We start from the raw sequence: 16,019 nt of genomic DNA, 5'->3' as shown, positions 1-16,019 counted from the left end.
CACATTGGTAGCATGAAATCAGCCGTAGTGGGAGCATTTACAACATGCAAATTGGCAAACACTACAAACTGGGATGTTTTTATCAGATAGATTATAAAGTGACTGTATTTCTACTCCATCTGATTTTCCATTTAACTATTATATTTTATCTTTTATAACAATGCCAAAATTAAATTAGCTATTGCCTTGTTAATGGAACTTCATGGTCTTTTCTTTTGGCCCTTCCTTCCCCCCCACCCCCCTTATAATTTCCTATTATACACAATGTCACCATGTACATATCTTCTGGGACCACATAAGGAAAGAGGAATTGCTGAGTTCTAGAGTGTGCTTCCTTAGGTTTCAATATTGATGTGGGGAACAAAGGCAAAAGAAAACAAATTAAATTTCCTTACAACTTACAGCCCATTGAAAAGTCCTTGAGAGAGGCAGAGTGACCTTCCTCTAGGAACTCAACTGCCTTGATGTTAATACTTTGCTAAGGGCAAAAGGCAATCTTAGCTTAACATTAGCCTGACCTCCAGGATCCTGTAAGTTTCTTTTAATATATAAACATTTCTTTAGAAACTTCCTTTGTCTCTAAGCCCCCAAGATACATGTTTGCAATCAACCTCTAAACATATAGATCACTGATAGACATCTACAGGGTGTCAGGACTAAGGTTTTTTTACCTTTTCCTGACAACAGTTGGCTCCTTAAGGTCCTGGAAACCTCGCTTCCAAAATTCCTTAGAGACTTAATGCTATCCCTGACCCCCTCCTAACTTGAAAGTATACAGTCAGTCACCTCTCACAACCCCACTGTAGCTCTTTTTCTGCCCGGGGTTCCTGTCCCTGTGCTTTAATAAAACCACCTTTTTGCACTAAAGGTGTCTCAAGAATTCTTTCTTGACCATTCTCTCTGAACCACAACATTTCCACATCAAATATGACTGTAGCTAAAGCACTATCAATACACTAGTTCTCATTTCTCACATCTTTGACAAAACATGACATTTTTATGCTTACTGTATTTTGTTAGTCTTGTGGATGAAATGTTGTATTATTTTTGTTTCATTTCTATTTCCCTGATAATAATAAGGCTGAACTCCTCTTCATTTACTTATTTTAAATTTGTTTTTCCTCTGTTGCGTGTAAGAAGAAAATAACTTTCGTAATGTTAAACTAGTTTCATTTCTTTAAACATATACAAGTTAACTCTTTCCCTCTAAGACCGAACGGATTGAAATCAAGAAATCTTTTTAGTTTTGTTTTGTTAAACATACTTTTAGTTTTGTTTGTTTTTCACTAGGAGAGAGTGTTAGTTCATGAAAGTTGTATTCTTCACTACTTACAGAATACCATCACAATTATTTATCCTTTCACAGTTCACTTATTCATGAAATGAATATTTAATGAGCACTTTTATGGTCAGGCACTATTCTAGATGTTTGTTGAGAACAACAATAACAACAACATTTTAATAAAGGAAATCTCTGAATGGAGTTTCCAGTCGTGTGGTGGAAATCAATGTGTAAGTAAGATGTATCAGGAAAACACTGTAGCTTAAATAGTGGTGAGAACTTTAAGAGAAACATAAAACAGGAATAAAGGCGCTGGGGAGGGCTGCATTTGAGTGGCTAGGGAATATCTAACAGTGAAGGTGACATTTGATGAAGCCTGGAAGGATGAAAGGAAGCAAGATATATACATGGGGTAGTACCTGTTAGTAAGAATGATCAGCAAGTTCAAAGATGCTGTGTGCAAAATCTCTTTTTAAAATTTTTAGCAGTGATAGCACAATAACTCTCTTTTGAGACAAACAGTTAAAAATATGTCATGAAAACAAACACAATTCTTCTGAGAGATCAAAAACCTAATCTTGAGAGGGAAATTTATTCATCATTACTATGGACATATTTGGAAAAAAATAAAAATTCCTCTGTGCCATGCTCATATGCCTGTTTCACACCATTTTACCAATAGATTATTCCTTTAGGTGGAGGTAGATATTGTAGTACAACTAGTCTCAAATTAAAATATAATTTTGGGGGCGCCTGGGTGGCTCGGTCGGTTAAGCGTCTGACTTCGGCTCAGGTCATGATCTCACGGTCCGTGTGTTCGAGCCCCGCGTCGGGCTCTAGGCTGACCGCTCAGAGCCTGGAGCCTGTTTCAGATTCTGTTTCTCCCTCTCTCTCTGCCCCTGCCCTGTTCATGCTCTGTCTCTCTCTGTCTCAAAAATAAATAAATGTTAAAAAAAATTAAAAAAAAATAAATATAATTTTGATCCATTATGATTAAGGTCAAGTGGCATAAAAATTATTTTTTTGTAAGTATTACCCTGTGCCTCTTCAGCTATGCCAGTCAAACTTCTGATATGTCACCATAAAAGGGAGCATTTGTATATACAGAGAAAAACAGACACAAGAAATCAAAGTCCTCAAAATCTTATTACAATAATGCAAGAGGAACATTCCTCCACCCACCCCTACATACCTAATGTTCCTCTAATTTCTGACTACTCAACTTCCACGTAAAAGTTTCAGCCACATCCTTCCTGTTTCGCTGGGAAGAATTGAAGGATAAGGATACCAAGTAAATTAAAATTCTCCATCTAATTTAAGTACATAGGACACTTAGCATCCAATCAACCTTGGCTCTAACTCTGCTGTGAGTGTGTACTTTTATTTAGCCAAGCCGTGAGCATATCTGGTCATTTGGAGTATGTTTGGAAAACGTGATTAGTGCTAGAGTTCTTTCGGCACTTGTTCGTTTTTTCACTGACTTCCACTTTTCCAGATGTATGACTTCATTTCTACCAAGAAAATATGGTTAAGATACTCCTACTGGGTGCTTGTAGCTATGTAACTGCCTCCTGGCCTTCATCTCTGCATTACCTCTAGCTGAACAAAATAACCACCAACAGTTAACATCAATAGCTTTCAACCACCTGGTGTCATCCTTTCCAACACACTCTAGATCCTAAATACACTATTCCTCCACACCGTGAGACTCAATCTGTTAGACACATCTGATTTCCAAAACATGGTCCTATTTTTGCCTTCCTTAGGTCAAATATAAGATATTATACCTTCTTCCAATAAATTATAAGGCATTCATACATCTAAAGAAGAAGAGTTAAAAAGAATTTTCATCACTTCCCCCAAACTATATGAATTCTCTTAAAAATTTCCCCTCATATTAAACTTCCTGCTTAAAGTAAGAGTTAGTAGGAAAAAAATAGTCTGAAATTAATACTTCCCTTTTAAAATAGCACATTTGTCATATATATTACTAATTTGCTTTTTCCACATGATACTAGTGGTTATAAAATATTAATTCTAGTTTTATATATGCGTGTCCATGCATACTTGAGGGTTTTGTATTGATTCAGATTATAAGTAACATATAATGTTTTCTTTCAAAATTATTTAGAATAATAAAATAAATTATGGTAAAATATAATCCAAATAATTGTATGATGTCTACTCAGTTTACTTAAAAATAGCTGAGGATTAATCAGAGTTATTTATTCCATGCTCTATAGGTAGCATGATAAAATGAACTGCGTGAGTGCTTTATTTTAGAGGAAACAAGATGAATATTAAGGATTGGATCATTGAAAGTAGGTCACTGTTATTTATAGGTTATTTCGCAAATCACAATTCAGCTTTAAATGACAGAACACTGTATTAGTAAATGAGTCTGTTTCTTGCTCTATTTGAAGGTTCTAACCTAATTCACTTTCATTGACTAAGACAATTCATAGAAGTGTCTGCAAATTCAAATTAATGGTCAGAATACTAAGTGATACTGTTTGCATGCTCAGGACCTATTCCCCCTTATTCTGTACTAAAAAAAAAAAGCCATAGATTTCTTTACATCTGTAGTTTTTACACCTAAAAAATATTCATTTTTCTATTCCCTTGCATCTTTAGATGACTGTAAACAATATAGTGTAGAAAGTTAGTTCACACAGAATTCCCTTGAATGACGACACTTGCCTTTTCCAATTGAAAGGCAAAGACTTTATAGGGAAAGCGTTTTAGCATTCTTTGGCCCACCGTCTCCACCTTCCTTTTCCAAATAGATGTTAGATCTGTTACAATGTTATATTGTAGGACTATGTTGGTTATGTTGTTAAAACTTTAATTCACATGTGTTATAGGAACTTGGATGATGTTTATGAGGTCGAAGTGATTAAATATAAATAAGTGGCATTTCATACTTCAAACACAGAAATATTAAGACATCAATAATAAAATGCATGTTTAACAATATTTCTGATAATGATAAATGGCAAAAATGTATGGAAAAAATAGACATGTGGTAAATACTCATTATTATATTGGTTGTTTGTAGCAAAATTTATAAATATTCATCTTATGACTATGATAGAGCTTCATGTCATCAAGATTTTATATAGTAAATATGGAGCTGTACTGTGTAAACTAGTGTTCCACTTGGTCTGAATAGGAACTTTAGTGAGAGAAGCACCACAGTTGTGATTCAGCATGAAACTTAAAAAAATTTAATACTAACCCATTTTCTCAAGGCTAGACAGTACAAGCTAGAAATTTAACTCATTTGCAAATTTATCATTTTTGTCATTTATGCTTCATGTCTGGCAATAATTTTATTGAGATGTAATAGACATATTGTTTTTTGGTGTACAACATAATGATTTCATATTTGTATATATTGTGAAATGATCATCACAATAATTCTAGTTAACGTTCATCGCCACACAGTTACACATTTTTTATGATGAAAACTATTCTCTTAGCAACTTTCAAATATACAATACAGTATTATTAACTATAGTCACCATGCTGTACATTAAATCCCCAGGACTTATTTATTTTATAACTGGAAGTTTGTGTCTTTTGACCCCTTGCATCCATATTGTCCACCTCCCTACCACCTACCTCTGGCAACCACCAATCTGTTCCCTGTGAATTCCATTTTTGTTTGTGTATTTGATTTCATTTGTTTATCTAAATTCCATATATAAGTGAGATCATGTGATATTTATCTTTCCGTGTCTCACTTATTTTACTTAAGGGTCACCCATGTACTTGCAAATTTCAGAATCATATCATATTTTTTTATTCATTTCCATCAGTGAACACTTAGATTGTTTCCATGTCTTGGCTATTATAAGTAATGCCACTATAAATATCGGAGTGTATATATCATTCTGAGTTAGTTTTTTCATTTCCTTTGGATATATACCAAGTAGTGGAATTGTTAGATCATATGTTAGGTCCAGTTTTAATTTTTTGAGGAAACTTCATAGTCTTTCGATAATGGCTCCATCAATTTGCATTTTCAGCAACAGCACACAAGAGTTCCCCTTACTTTCCATCCTTGCCAACACTTACTTTTTGTCGTTTTGATAATGACCATTCTAATAGGTGTGAGATGATGTCTCATTGTGGCTTTGATTTGAATTTCTCTGACTAATCTTTACACTATATGAAATCCAAGCATAATATCAATGTGTTATAAAACTACTTATTTAAATCTATTATTTGAATTTTCTAGGGTTTTATAATAGTATAATATTATGAACTAATGGATTCAATAACCAAGTTTTGATAGTTCATTCAACAATCAGCCAACTCACAATGAATAAAATTCCCCATAGATTGATTTTTGTGCTGAAGTTTAAAAGTTAGTGAAACATCATTAGTTTATTCATGAAGATGAGTAGTTGTAGATTGATTAAAATGTAGATAGCTGAATGCGATTACTCAGTTTAATATGAAATAGTAAGATTAAGCTTTTTTAATTAGATTTTAAGTTCTACAGGAGAAAGATACTTAATTGAATAAATATATTCAATGCTATATAGTTCATTTTTATTATCCAGATACTTATTTGAATAACATAGCCACTATAGTTCAATGTATATTATTAATTGAATATAATGTGAATGGGGTATATATGAAATCATATATTTCATAAAACATATTCTTCCATTTTAGCTTTAAAAATAAAAAAAACATATTAATTACATTAGTCAATCAATAGGTCTCTTTTGAATGTATTGTGGCAGTAAATACTGCTATGGTTCTGTGATATGAAACATAGCCCTTCTTAGCAAATAATCTGGTTTATGAGATAAAAACAGGCACTATAAATAATGAAAAAGCAATATAAGTCAGTTTATAATTTTGTATGCAGTAGACTGTTGATTGCCTGTCTATTAGTATTAAATATCTGTCTGGGTTTTGAGGTAACATCAAATGAAGTTCAGAGTTAGTCATCAATAAGCTTAGAAACTAAAAAAAGGAAGATAGCAGTTATTCGGATTCAGAATGCTGAATTATAGTGAATTGGAGGAGATAAGTGCTGGCTGCAAAAGGAATATAGGACAGGAGGCCCTGTAACTAGAAGACTTTCAAGGGGGGAAGGTTATGGAAGATTCCCTCGGGTAATCATTATCAAAATCAATATTTAAGGCAAATAGGGTTTCAAGCAGAGAACATGCAAAAAACTGTAGTTAAATAGATGCATAATTTCTACAGATCCTAAATAACATGAGTACATGATGCTCATTCAATCGTACCTTCTAGACCCGGTTCTGATATTAATTAGTTACATGAGAGTGGGAAAGTCAATTGAACATTTTGAAACTGAATATATCTATCTTTTAAAAAGTGTTCAGATTAAGTTATTTCTTCACTCCCTTCACTCCTTTAGTTGTTCAGTTTTCTATAAACAAGAAAAAAAACAGACATTAGGACTCCTGAAATTAATTTTAGCCTTTATATTGGCCTTAGATAACCTGAAGCATTCATAATGAAAGTTTCCTCTTCTGACTGTCCTTAGCCAGTTCTGCATTAACCTCTTCAGTTCTAAACAAAAAGCTTTCTCTCCACGATAACTTCCCTCACCCCAAAGGCAAATATAATGACTGCATTCGTGAGTCTGTATAGGTTTATTTCACACTTCCTATAAGAGAATTCTCAAATTCTCCCTGGTATTATAATTATTTTTGTACATGTCCTTTTTCTCCTAGGGGAACTTCAGGGCTCCTCTTAAGTAAATTACTGAAGGTCTGATTCATCTTTACATCTTGTTGAGCATAATACCCCTAAATAAGTGTTTGTTGAAGAATCAATTGCTAACCACTTAAACTCACTTCTTAATAACATATTTATATTTAATCTTTTAACAAAAAGTGAATTATGAGGCATATCTATTGATAAAGTATAACTTAAAAAAGCAAAAACTACACTTGTTCAATTAATGTTTAATAAGATTCATTTATCACTTTGAGAAATATTTTTATTACAGATTTTTTAAATGACCAAGATAACTGGCTGAAATGAGGTTCAAGTAATAGTGTAATTAGCTGACTTGCATTAGAGAGAACACGTATTCGATACCATTTCTCTAGTACTTCTTCAGATTAATTTTTCTCATATTGATGCATGTTAGTAATTCAAGTCAGTTGTTTTATTACTGCCTTGCTTCCAATAAAACTCTAGAGGTTGCATGAATATAGATTGAGTGAATACAATTTCAAACCATTATGTGTAGTCATAGTAAAAAGCAGGGAATAAGAGGAAAACGTTGATAATTGTACTCCACCCATTACAAAATTTAAATTGATTTGACTTTAACGTGAGGGCTAAAAGCATATTCAATGAATTAAAAAGCACAAATCTATAGTCTATTGTTCAGCACACTGTTATTACTACGACTACATCATTTTCCCTTCAGACTTTCACTTCAAAAAGTTCTAAGAAAATGATTGCACTCAATCTTTTAATAACTTGAGTGCAGTTCTAAAATCTAATATCCATAGCTGAAGGAAAGGTCTTTAGTTTTTCTTTGCCTCAGTTTACTTATGTAAAAAGATAATTTTAATTAGATCACTAATTCAAAACTTTATTTTTTTTTTCCTCCCAAAGTTATACCCTTACCTTTACAACCAACAGTGCCTATTGGTAGAGAAGAAAGAGAACAGAAATGATAGTAATTTACTACCCTCCTAACCTTGTCCATTTCAAACCAAGAAGACCTTTTTATTTCATTGTAAGTCTGGGTCAGATTTATTGAGTACTAATTTCTGTGGAAAGAAAGAGCAAGAAGAAAAAAGAAAGGAGGACAGTAATTTAAACCACTGAAAAGAATCATATCTCAGATTTAAGGTATTATTATTATTATTTAATTAACAAAGTCACAAGTTTTACTGATGTTTCCTGAACTAATTATTAAATAAATAAATTACTCATTATATATAATTAAGAATTATTTACATCATAAAAGTGTATATTGTATTTCAGTACTTTGTTTTTTCAGTAATAAAAATGTATTTTATATTTCATTAAAGGTAAAAAAAAGATTAAACCAAAATACATTGTCATTGTTTTAGTTATTTTATATATCGCCCTGGGATGTTAGAAACGCGAATTAGCCTACCAGTGAAACCTGGTAAAATTTCGGGTTAATCATTTTTGTCCTATCAGCTTTATCCATTGTTGTCTTTTTTGGGGGGGCAGGGGGAGGGGGAGTAGAACAAGGCAGGGGATTTATACAATGGCATCCATATTTAACTGACTCTTAAAAAATAATTTTTTGCATATAGCCTTTTCCTTCCATCAACAGGTTTATTCTACTGTGTATATTTGGTTTGTTGTTATTGTTTTGTTTTGTTTTGCTTTTGTTTTTGTTTTTGTTTTTGATCCTCTGAAACTGTTTTTAAGGAGAAACTGGGGAAAGGTAGTGTCTGGAGAGCAAACACAGAATAGTTAGCAATTTATCCCTTTCTCCTCTTTCCTTATTTTGATCTTCTTAATGCAGGAATTTCTTGGATCCCTGATGTTTGAAAGCAGATGAAAAATGTTTTCATAAGTTAGCAGTGTGATAGCATTGTGTCTGGTTGCCATAAGGGAAGCAAATTTGAGGACATGGTATCCAATCTAAAACATTAACTAGATCTTGGAAGTATGTCTGACTTTCTGTTCCGATGATTTGACTTGTTTAATAGGTAAGGAAGCGTGGAGAAGGGCTGCCCTCCTTTAACGGGTGGGACCATACCTGACTCACCTTGAACTTCTCAAGCATATACCTGCATCTTGAATTTGAAGACAACTGTATGCTGATGGTTTCTAGATCCACTTTCTTTCCTTTTTAATACATTATTCAACAGTCAGATTTCAAATGATTTTTCACAGTTGCAACATAGTCCAATATTTATTCATAGCTGTTAATCACTCCAATGCAAACACTATTACACCTGAAATGTTCACTTTATCTATTGTCTCTTGTTAGGCATGCTAATAATTCCTCTATTAAAACACATATCCCCAGACCACTAGTGACGTTTATTGAATGTTATGTATCAATTCTTCACATCAACTCCTTCTGTGAGTCAGTTTTATAAAGAATTCACTATTTAAGATGTTAAATCCTAACTAGCCTTAATGTAGAAATCTACATGAATGGTATTATTTCTCTGCTACAAATGATGTTAACCCGTTTAGCATATGCACATTTTCTATGTGCCTGCACATAGTATTTTCTGAGAATTTCTCTGAATATTAAAGTAATTCATTGATCCTTCTTCCCACTCCAACCCATTACCTAGTCATGGTCAAGAGACTCAAATAGAAGCCATGAGGTCATCTGAGACAATGAAACACTGACCATCACTCACTTTCAAAAATGACTGTGATTGTTTAAAGTACTGGGTGTCAATGGGACTTGAGAAGTTAAAACAACCTAACAAAAAGGAAGAAAAAAAAAACCAGTTCTAGCCCTAAATATATTGTTTACATGTCTCTGGACTTTTCAGAGGTACTGCAGTAACCACCACAGTTCAAGTGTAATTTTTCCCTCTAATTTTTATGCCATTGCTATCATAGACTGAGTTATTTAACAAAGTCTCTTCTGACTTACCTATAGGAAAAAAGAGGTTATTGTCTGTATTAAGTATAAAATTCCTAAAGACAAATCCAAGTCCATAAAAATTCTGAATGGTAGGTTCAACTAGTTCAGTTTTTGAATGACATGGATATATATGCTTATGTATGCAAATAAACATATATATGTATGTGCATTTATATTTATATACATATATGCTACTATAATACATTATATACATATAAAATACACATGTACTGTCCATTTTATTATTTGAGTCACTATCATCATTATTACCTTAGCAGAATGAATAAAAAGTTAATTTATATAATTTAAGCATTTACATTCTGAAATTATTTTTAAATTCTACAGAAGGCTAAGAAGGCAAACAGCTTTCTTAATGATGTTCTTCCACAATGCATTTTGCAATTTGTCTTTGAGATCACTTCTGTTTCAAATAATATCTGTGGTCTTCAAGTTGTACTTACTAAGAATCCACTATGGCAGATTCAGATTTAAACCTACCTACTTATTGCCATCCCCAGACACACATGCCATATGTTTCATCATACTCCTGTTTTCTATTGGTGAATCATACAAGTTTAACTAATACTTTCTCTGGATCTTGCCCCATCTACTTTAGACATTATATCTTTATTAATTAATATCTAAGGTTAAGAAATCGAATGCTGCTTCTTCTTTACTCCCTTTTCCTCATCCTCTTCTGGATTCGAATGGGGCAGAATTTCTTCTATGTATTATCTTTTGTTTAATCCAACTTCATATCTACGGCTTCATACTTAACAGAGGACTTGCCTCAAAATAAAGGAAAAAGTATGGTCTACGTTTTCCAAACTTATTCTAACCATCAAATTTTAGTTCTGCAATCTCTTTGGTCATGCAGGTAAGTATATATGAGGCCAGGTGCTAAATGAAACATAATTTGGGGTGGGAAAGCAAATAAATAGAATACATTAATTTATTATTTCACTATTGACATCAATATTAAGCTTTCCTCAGATTCGTACACCTGCTTTGTGATGGGGATGGGAAGCAAGGGAGGTGGCATCCCTGGAAATGGGTAACAAGGGTGACGTCTTTCCAGGGTTTGTGGAAATCCAAACCTAAGGAGCAAACCTATTGGAACATTTAGTGAGATTTTTGACTTGCTATCACATTTGTTGTAAAGAATCCTATGGCTTTAAAACCCCCCTTAGAAAATGTGTTTTCTGTGATCGTAATTACTATACAGTGGAATAGAAAACCCACTTGAGAACCTATTTTAATGAACTTAGTGACAATGTTTACTTTCTGCAAGTTTAAATTAAATGGAGAGAGATGTTCTTTCAACACCTATATCTACATTTCAGTAATACCATTTCTAAACGGTGTTGACTCTAAAATATCACTCCTTATATGCTATGTGGTTTTTTTTATCTGTTTTATTAGAAAATCATTTGCTCTTCACGATCATTACCAAGATGACATTTTTGTAAATCAATATATCAGTTTTTTTATTTCCCTAATATAAAACGTCGAATGGTAAATTGAATTGATCATATAATCATGTGTTCTCAATGTAAATGTTAAATTCATATATACTTTATGTACAGTATTAATATGAATGGAATATTTATTATGAATCATGTTAAGATCAATATTGCATTACACATTTTTTCATTTCTTAATGTTTTATTTATTATTTAAAAATTCTTAAGTTATTTTTGAGAGAGAGAGAGAGAGATCATTTGCGGAGGAGGGGTAGAGAAAGAAGGGTCAGAGGATCTGAAGAGGGCTCCGTGCTAACAGCAGCGAGCTGGTGCCAGCTCAGACCCAGGAACCATGAGACATGCCTGAGGCGAAGTCAGACACTCAACCAATTCGGCCACCTGGGCACCCTGCATTATACAATTTAAAATTGTGCTCCACCAATGTTGCCTACTGGAATTATTGGAATAGGATAGCTCATTAGAGACTGTTTCTTGGTATGAGAAAGATTCTATAATGTATTTTAAATCACGTTGGAATGAAAAAAATTCAAAGTACAATTTCTTCTAAGACTTCTATCTCATCTTTGCAGAAGAAGAAAATAAATTGTCTATCAATAGAAAGCTCATTGAACAGCAGTGTCTAAAGAACAGCCAGTACTTCATTTCCTCCATTTTAGTAATCTTAAGCAGATGGATAACAACAGACAAGCAAATGGAGCTAGCTAATTAATAAACGTATTTTTCTGAACATCAGACTGTATATTTAATAAAGCCCATCCTTCATTTATTCGTATAATAAATATTTAGCCCCTAATGTCAGTCAGGCAATATGTTAGGCATTAAACAACAAATAATAAAAAAACAGGGGTAACACAGTATGGTGGGAAACAGATACATATAAAATAATCACACAAAGGTAAAATAGATATCTGAACTATGCTGCAGATGACAGTAATAAGGTATTATCAAATTTTAATAAGTGAGCACAGAAATATTATATGATGTACTTAGTCATCATAGTCATCTTAGTAGAGTGTCAGAAAAATCTCTGCAAAACCTGATAGCATAATATATTTCATTCTTTAAATATGGTAATAGCTATGCTCACTTGCCTTTAATTTGTTTGTATTTCACCAAGACATTTGGGAAATATTCAAAACACACATAATGTCTCAAGTTTCACAATGTAGACAAAGCTTCTCCACTGCTGGAGTTCAGATATGTGGACATATTGTACTTGCAAACTGATTGTCATGTTGGTAGAAATCTATCTTCATAAAGAAACTTGGATTCCCCTTGGGGCGCCTGGGTGGCGCAGTCGGTTAAGCGTCCGACTTCAGCCAGGTCACGATCTCATGGTCCGTGAGTTCGAGCCCCGCGTCAGGCTCTGGGCTGATGGCTCGGAGCCTGGAGCCTGTTTCCGATTCTGTGTCTCCCTCTCTCTCTGCCCCTCCCCCATTCATGCTCTGTCTCTCTCTGTCCCAAAAATAAATAAACGTTGAAAAAAAAATTTTTTTTAAAAAATAAAAAAAGAAACTTGGATTCCCAAACAAAGCTTTTGTTATCTCAGGATAATAATGATTCTAAATGTGATGCCATTCAAATTTGCCTTCAGGCTAAATCTTTAAAGTTACATATGGTACCTGGAAAGCAGAGAAGGATGACAAACAGAAAGAAGTATTCCACTAATAACTAGAAAGCACCCGAGACCAAGTGACATTTTATGACCCTTTTCCAGGGGAGGAGATGACACCATATTTTTTTTAGTTATTAGTGAATTTTTTAATATATTTATACATTTATATACCACGTATATATATACAAATATATGTGGTATAAATAGGTAGCAGATATATTACAATTTTAATTTAAGTTGTTTATAAACCACCTTGGTAGCTCCTCATCCCTTCTCCAAACTTGCATCTCCTCCTGAATTTCCCAGCAAACTGAGTTGTCCCGCAATTTAAAACTTGGACTTCATATTTTACTTTTCCTTCTTTTTGTTAGTCATATATAGACTAAGTAGGATTCTACTTCCTTACGTTCCTTTAAAGACCATACTATTTTTATTTTTTTTTTAATTTTATTTATTTATTTATTTATTTATTTATTTGAGAGAGACAGAGACAGCACCAGTGGGGTAGGGATAGACAGAGGGAGAGAGAACCCCAAGCAGGCTCCATGCTGCCAGCACAGAGCCTGATGCAGGCTTGAACCCATGAAACCATGAGATCATGACTTGAGCTGAAACCAAGAGTCAGATGCTTAACAGAGTGAGCCACCCAGGCGTCCCAACCATACTACTTTTAAATATTCGATTTCACTTGTGGAATTTTCACCAAACTCAGTACTTCCCCAACTCTCTGTAGTGAAGGATCAGTTACCCCTTTCCCCAATTCAATGTGGAAAAATAATTTTGTAAAATGCAATAAATACAAATACTAAAAAAATAAAATACAAATTACAAAGACATAAAATGCAAATTCTATTTTTATTAGATGCAAGAGAGAAAATCACATTATAGTAAATATATTCAGGACAAATATAAGAAGAAAGAAGTATAAATATTTTATAAATTATTCCTGTAAACTATGCATGCAGGTTATTAATATAGATAATTGCTCTACAATTGATACATCTTGCCTCCTTCTGTTATAAATGAATTATTAAATGCCTACATGCACACATTGAACAAGCACATCTATCACATTAAAACTCAAAATACTGATATCACTCAACATATTGATATACATTGTGTTTGTCCAATGTGTACACATAATTTGACAACTATAACTCAAAAGTGTATAAAATCTTGCTTGTTGACTTAGGTTGAAGACAACATCACTCCTAAAAAAAAAAAAAAAGAAGAAGTGAATCAATACTCTATGTTTTGTTTTAGTAACACTTATATTAAAACAATCAGTCTCACATAAACATATTGATGGGTAATGAAAGAGATTTTAAAACAACTTCAAACTTGTGCTATTCATTTTTAACTTTAATGCAAAATGAGGCAAGTGTTGCTGTATTTTTAAAATTCATCTTTGAACTTCCATCCAGTTTCAGTAATGTTTCTGTTCTTTGATGTGTGAATGTGGGAATGGAGGTTTTGTCCTTGGACTCCCCACCGGAAGATTTACGTGGGGATCTGCGCTCCAATAAACACCGCCAGAGAAAAGTAGCTTGCACAAAGCAGTTTATTAAAACGGAAATACACTTTCAAGATAGGTCTCTCTGGTGGGATTGGATATTATTGGGTCTCTCTGAGCTGGGAGGAGCTGGGAGGTACAGTGGGGTGGTCCTTAATGGAGGCTGTTTCCAATCATTTGGGAATCTCCTCCCACAGGTTGGTGGGAAGAGATTTTGACCCTACAAGGTTTGCACCTAAACTGTCAAGGCAGCTTTTCTGCATTGGGCGGAGCTGTCCCTACAATGCAAATATATTATAATGAGTCTAGGGGTTAACCTGAAGCAGAGGTGGAAGAAGAGAGCGCTTGTTGCACACCGGTGGCTCTTGATCTGTCAGCCCCCAACGGTCTTGGAAAACACAAGGTCAGGATTTGGTGCCACCAGCTTTTAATTTGTAGCTTATTTATCATTGTTCTTGCCTCTAGCTCACAGCTCTGTCATTCCCCATTCCCGTTCAAGGACTTGGGACCCTGCCAGGGGCATTCCTTCCACTGTTCCTGTCTAGCTTCTACCTAACATTTCCTTCCAATTTCAGTAATGTTTCCTATATAACTATAATTAAGTGTAAAGTATCTTTCCATGAAAGAAATGAATACCAGATTTTATACACTTTGAGTTACAGTTATAAAACCGGCCTTTAACTGTTAGAAATTAAAGAATGATCCTACAACTGGTTTCTAGTAAGAATATTTTGCCACATGCAACTGTCAGATTGCTATAGAGGTTTCCAAATGATTACTCTCAATTTATGTGCTTATGCCCTTGCAATAACAAACTGTTTGCGTACCAGTAATAATTTATGAATCATGCTTTGAATAGCACTGACCTAGAATACAACCTCAGCTTTTGGTTTATGCTTTCTTCATCGTACTACTTCAAGTGATTATAAAACTGTAGTTAGAGTTTCCATTCCACTCCCCAACCTCAAATCCTTAAGTGGCTCTGTAGAAAGTGGCATTTCTTGCACATAGATACAAAACTAGTAAAGTTTAAAAATTACAAATTACAGCACAAAGAGTAGGCTTTCTTTAATGTATCTTAGTGCCACTCAGGTTCTTGACCAGGAAGAGAAGTAAACGCACCTGGAAAGTAGGTCAATTTCTTAAATAAAGACATCCTTAGACTGGGCTGGGTTTTTCTTCCCTGGAAGTTGGGACAGAAGCAGTCTGAGAATAAAGAATTCTTGTTCCATTAATGGTTATAAATTCTTCATTATTATATGCATGCCTTGATCAAACAGATATACTACATTCTTCCATTCCTCTTTTATTTGATCCTCAGTTCTGTTTTATTTTAATTCTTGTGTGCATATTAATAACAGGAAACGGGGAGAACGTGGGCTAAGGCATCAGTGGTCAGTGGTGGGACACCATAAATGAAACAATCCTGCTTCTTTTGAAATGAAGTGGTCAATGACTGATTAGCATAAGTCATGCTAAAATCATTTCTCTTTGTGATCACTTATTCACTGGAATTACCCAGT

General features: G+C 33.7%; 1 pseudogene; it reads right to left on the bottom strand.

Annotated features, from left to right (window-relative positions):
- Positions 1 to 14,669: 14,669 nt before the first annotated feature.
- LOC115504846 overlaps positions 14,670 to 16,019 on the bottom strand; it is a 65,703-nt pseudogene continuing 64,353 nt past the window's right edge.

This window comes from Lynx canadensis, chromosome F1, assembly GCF_007474595.2.
Source record: "Lynx canadensis isolate LIC74 chromosome F1, mLynCan4.pri.v2, whole genome shotgun sequence".
NCBI lineage: Eukaryota > Metazoa > Chordata > Mammalia > Carnivora > Felidae > Lynx > Lynx canadensis.
Note: the sequence above shows the minus strand (reverse complement) of the source record. Positions and strands in the feature narration are given on the sequence as shown.